Below are 5263 nucleotides of genomic sequence, written 5' to 3'. Positions count from 1 at the left end.
CTGGCTTTTGAAAATGCTAATGCACAATGCAAAATTGTAATTAGCTTGATAAAGGCAAGATCAGCACCATTGGAGAAATCGATCCAAGATACAATCAATATTGATCTCATGGCCATGATGATAACTTGGTTAGGAGGTAATTTCCAGTGATTTGAAGAAAAATTAAAATGTCAAGTGTTTCAACTGTTGTAAGCATGGTCACCTAAAAAGGGACTGTAAGCAGGGCATTTTTAGAAACAATGTTTTTTCTAAGAATAATCCATGATAATGCTCCTCCTTTATGCAGAATGTATGGCAAAGGCAGTCATTGGACTAATGAATGTAGACCAACAAGGAACAATCAAGGTAACCCTTTGCCACAGGGAAACTCCTTAAGAGGCCACTCACAGCACCCATGCCAAATTCAGTTTAGGCATTTCCTGTAATCATCTAGGATAATCCTTGACAGAGAAATTAAAGAACCTAATGCCTACAAGAAATTATACTCCTCTGGATTGGAGAAAATCTTTAGAAGAGAGAACAAAAATTTCAGAAGAAAACATAAGGCAAATATTTTGGCAAACTTTTATAAACGAAAGAAGATCAAAATTTAAAAATTTATAAATAACACTGCCATTGATGTAGACACAGATACAGATAAACCCATAATTTCTCCATAATCTTGACATCCAATTTGGTCTCTGCAGGTGGTAAGTGTAAAGCTTTTAGAAATTGAAACTTTATTTCAGGTAAAACAGAACATGAAATGGGTTGAATGTATAGGGCCAGAAAGACAGAGGGGAAAATTTAAGTCATATGTGGCTAACATAGCAATGGATTTATGTGTACACGATTTGCTAAAATAATTGAGTACTCAGATTATCATTTCCCAGGTCTGAAAAACAAAACCTAAATAGATGCATGTTTCTGGGATAAATATTACAAGGTAATATTGAAAGACACTCTCTGAGTGTCTTGCAAACAGCAAGAGGTTTATTCAGATACACAGGTACCTGGGGCGTCCACGTCTCTCGGCGGACTGGCACGCTGTCAGGCTGGGGTAGCGGGTTTTTATAGGGTAAAGGGAGCAGAAGCGCGGTTACAGAAGCGAGATGCATAGTTACAGGGTTTTCATTGGTCAGTTTGAATATAGCCGAGTTCAAGTCGGAACAAGGTCCCTGGTTCCCGAGAATTCAGATATGGGCTGCCTTGGCTCTTGTCTAGGGCAGACGGGGTGTCTTTCTCGGTATTCACCGTTCCTCCCCCGGCCCAGCCACAGGTGTCTCTATCTCGTTTTGGCAGCTTCTAAACTGCCCTTTGTTAAAACCCTGAATATTCAGTACAAGCCTTGCAAAATGGTGTTACCGGTGCTAAGTTGTTTAACAAGCTGGGCAGGGGGGGGTCTTTTAATATAAAGAACAGTAACTAATCATTCAGGTTGTATAGAAACAGAACACAACGAGTGCTGATCTTAAAGGCTCAAACAGCCCTACCTTTAGTGGTTGTTAGAAAAACCCATATGGGTTTAACAACAGAGAAACTATAGGCGTTAAAAGAACCATTACAGAAGCAGCTAAAAGCTTGCCATATTGAAGAGTCAACCAATCATTGAAATTCTCCTGTATTTGTTATTGAAAAGAAATTTGGAAAATGGAGAATGGTAACATATCTAAGATCTGTTAAGAAGGTAATCCAGCCAATGAGCTCTTTTAACGTGTGTAATTCTCTGCCTTTTCTATTGACTAAAGGATCACCTCTTATAGTTATTGATTTAAATATTTTTTCTTCACTATACATTAAATAGAGAAAAAAATTGCCTTCACATTTCATACTTAAAATTCTTAGCCTGTTAAAAGGTATCAATGAAAGATAGTCACACAGAAAATGTTAAGTAGCCCCACCCTAAGGCAATATTTGTAACTCAGTCATTGGAAATGATACATAAGCAATTTTTTTCAATCAATAATTTACCATTACATTGATAACATTCCATACACTGATTCAGATGCAGATACTTTAGAAAGAATGTTTGAAGAATTAAAGAAAAAATCCCTTATTGTGAATTTCAATTGCTCCTGAAAAAAATACAAAGAGTAGATTATATTAATTATTTAGAGTATAAAATATATCTACAAAATATTAGACCTTAAAAGCTTCAATTAGAAGATATTGATTGCAGACTCTTAAAGACTTTCATAGATTGCTAGGAGACATTACCTATGTATAGCCCACTATTGGCGTAAAACTTCATGAACTGAGTAATTTATTCAAAATCTTAGACAATGACAAGCACATAAAAAAATGATCAGTTGAAGCTGAAAGAGAATGGGATTTAGTGGAAAAGAAATTTAAAAGTGCACATGTGGATTGTTTGTATCTAAAGCTTGATTATATTTTGGTTATTTTGCCATCTAAACATTCTACTACTGGAATATTAAATCAGAGAAAAGATATTACCTTAGAATGGATCTTTTTACCACATAAACAGACTAAAAAAATGGAAAAAAAACTTACATGGAAAAGGTCTCTGAGTTGATTCTAAAAGGAAAGTTGTGGCTTCGTCAATTCACAGGAATAGACCTCCCCCAGAAATTGTAGCACCCTTTACTAATGATGAAGCTGACAAATTATGAGCAGAAAATGAACCTTTAAAGAGCTTGCAGTATCTTTTTTAGGAAAGATTAATGATAAATATCCCAAAAGCAAAAAAAAAAAAAAAAAATTCTACTTACAAAGAGCATTAACTTGATCCTGCCTCACATTATTAGGGGAAGACCAATAACTGGAGACCCTACATTCTATTCTGATACAAATAAATCAGGAAAAACAGGTTACAAATCAGAAAGCTTAGGTAAAATGGATCAAAGTCCTTATAAATCTGTCTAAAAGTCAGATTCATATGCTATTTTTATGGTATTAGTAGATTTTCCAGAACCTCTTAAAATAGTTACTGATTTGCTATATGCATAAAGAATTGTTTTGAGTACTGAAACTACTAAATTTTTGTGATATGATACAGAATTGATTTTATTATTTATTCAGTTACATAAAATAATCAGGAATGGGAATCATCTCATATATATATATAAAGTACATTCAATCTCCTACAAGTCTAACTATGCCTCTCTCACAAGGTAATAAAGAATTTTATTAAGTATTAATTGAAATTTTGCTAGAGGCCTCCAAATTTCATAAAAGGAATCATGTCAATAGCAAAGGTTTAAAATAAATTTTTCCATCACTTGGAAACAAATCAAGGAAATTATAAGGAAATGTTCTACTTGTCCTTTAAAAAACCAAATTTCACCACCCGCAGAAATTAGTCAAAAGAATACTCAAAAGGAATAAAATCAGGAAGATTGATATGTTCCATTTTGTAGAATTTGGAAAATTGAAATGTGTATACACAACACTGACACCTATTTAGGATTTCAGTGGGAAACTGCTTTGAGTCTGGAAAAGACTGATTTGGTAATCACATGTTTGTTAGAAGTTATGGTCATCATGGGTATACCTGTTCCATTAGACTGACAATGCGCCAGCATATGTCTGTACAAAAGTAAAATAGGTTTTTTTTTTTTTGCTTATTATAATATAAAGTAAATTACAGATATACCACACTATCCTTTTGGACAAACCGTTATAGAAAGATCACTTCGAACTCTTAATTATAAGCTAAATGAACAAAAAGGAACAATAAAGGTCCACAGAAATAAGCTGAAAAATGCTTTGTTTACTTTGAGTTTTCTAAATGATAATGAGAAAAGAACAAGAGCTGTAGAGATACATTGGCTAATAGAAAAAAAAATCTGTATAGTTTAAAGATTTGCTAACCTCAGAATAAAAATCAGAACATGTGTTAAACTGGGGAAGCAATTTTGTTTCTGTTTCCACAGAAGAAGAAAAGCTAGGGATACCATCAAAATTGATAAAAATTATATTTTAACAGGAGACATCTTAATTAACAGATGATAGTTCATCAAACAGCATTGCTGTTTAATCTAATCTAATCTATAAAGGTAACAAATGCTTTTTATTTGATCAGATATTGCTGTGGGACAATGGTCTTGTACTTTGTAAAGATTTGTCACTTGTATTTTAATAAAACATTGATTTGCCAGTAGCCAGGCAGGAAATATAGGCAGGGCAACCAGGCAGGATGTAGAGGTGGGGTGACCAGGCAGGAAATAGAGGCAGGGCAATAAAAACAGGAGAATTCAGGGAAGAGTAAAGAGTCAGTCTGCAGCCATGACCCAGCCACAGAGCAAGCAAGATAAGAATGCCTCACTGATAAAGGTACCAAGCCACATGGCTACCATAAATAAGAATTGTGGGCTAATATAAGATGTAAGAATTAGTTAACAGGGTTCCCTGTCCTGTGGGAAGTCCAAGGTGAGGTGCTTAGTCTTACTACAACTTGATATTTCTGTTTTATGGATATCCATGGGATCTTAATATAAAAAGAGGAAGAGTGAGTGCATTGTCAGGGAGGCAGAGGGTCATTGAGGGAGATGGACTGGGAGAAGATGAGGTAGGGAAAACTGTAGTCAGGATATAAAATAAATTATTAAATAATGAAAAAAAAGAATTAGTTAACAGACCTTTTCCTCTGTTGCCGCCAAGGTGCTCAGTTCTTCCAAGGAAGCTAAGGCCGCGTTGGGGTGAGGCCCTCACTTCATCTGGCGACTAGCACCGAGCAGGCAGTCCGCAACATGGTCTCTGTCTCTGAGCTCGCCTGCATCTACTCCGCCCTCATCCTCCAGGATGAGGATAAGATCAATACCCTCATTAAAGCAGCTGGTGTCAATGTTGAACCTTTCTGGCCTGGCTTGTTTGCAAAGGCCCTGGGCAATGTCAACATTGGGAGCCTCATCTGCAATGTAGGGGCTGGTGGGCCTGCTCCAGTAGCCGGAGCTGCACCAGCAGGCGGTCCTGCCCCCTCCACCGCTGCTGCCCCAGCTGAGAAGAAAGTGGAAGCAAAGAAGGAAGAATCAGAGGAGTTTGATGAAGACATGGGCTTTGGTCTTTTTGACTAGGCGTTTTGATACCATGGCTAATAAAAGGATGAATCTGTAAAAAAAAAAAAAAAAAAAAAAAAAAAGAATTAGTTAACAAAAAGCCTGGGCTAACAGACCAAGCAGTTTATAATTAATGCAGACCTTTGTGTGTTTTGGGGGGATTTAACAACTGCAGGATGTGGGTGGGACAGAAACCTTTGTTAACAAGATATAATTTGTCAAAAGAGAATTTTCCCAAATTTAGGGTTGAGAAATGGTATTGTTTT

General features: G+C 36.0%; 1 pseudogene; it reads left to right on the top strand.

The window, feature by feature from the left end:
• Positions 1–4691: 4691 nt before the first annotated feature.
• LOC101993017 lies at positions 4692–5054 on the top strand (annotated as a pseudogene).
• Positions 5055–5263: the final 209 nt, after the last annotated feature.

The sequence above is a fragment of the Microtus ochrogaster genome, unplaced genomic scaffold (genome assembly GCF_000317375.1).
Source record: "Microtus ochrogaster isolate Prairie Vole_2 unplaced genomic scaffold, MicOch1.0 UNK22, whole genome shotgun sequence".
NCBI lineage: Eukaryota > Metazoa > Chordata > Mammalia > Rodentia > Cricetidae > Microtus > Microtus ochrogaster.
Note: the sequence above shows the minus strand (reverse complement) of the source record. Positions and strands in the feature narration are given on the sequence as shown.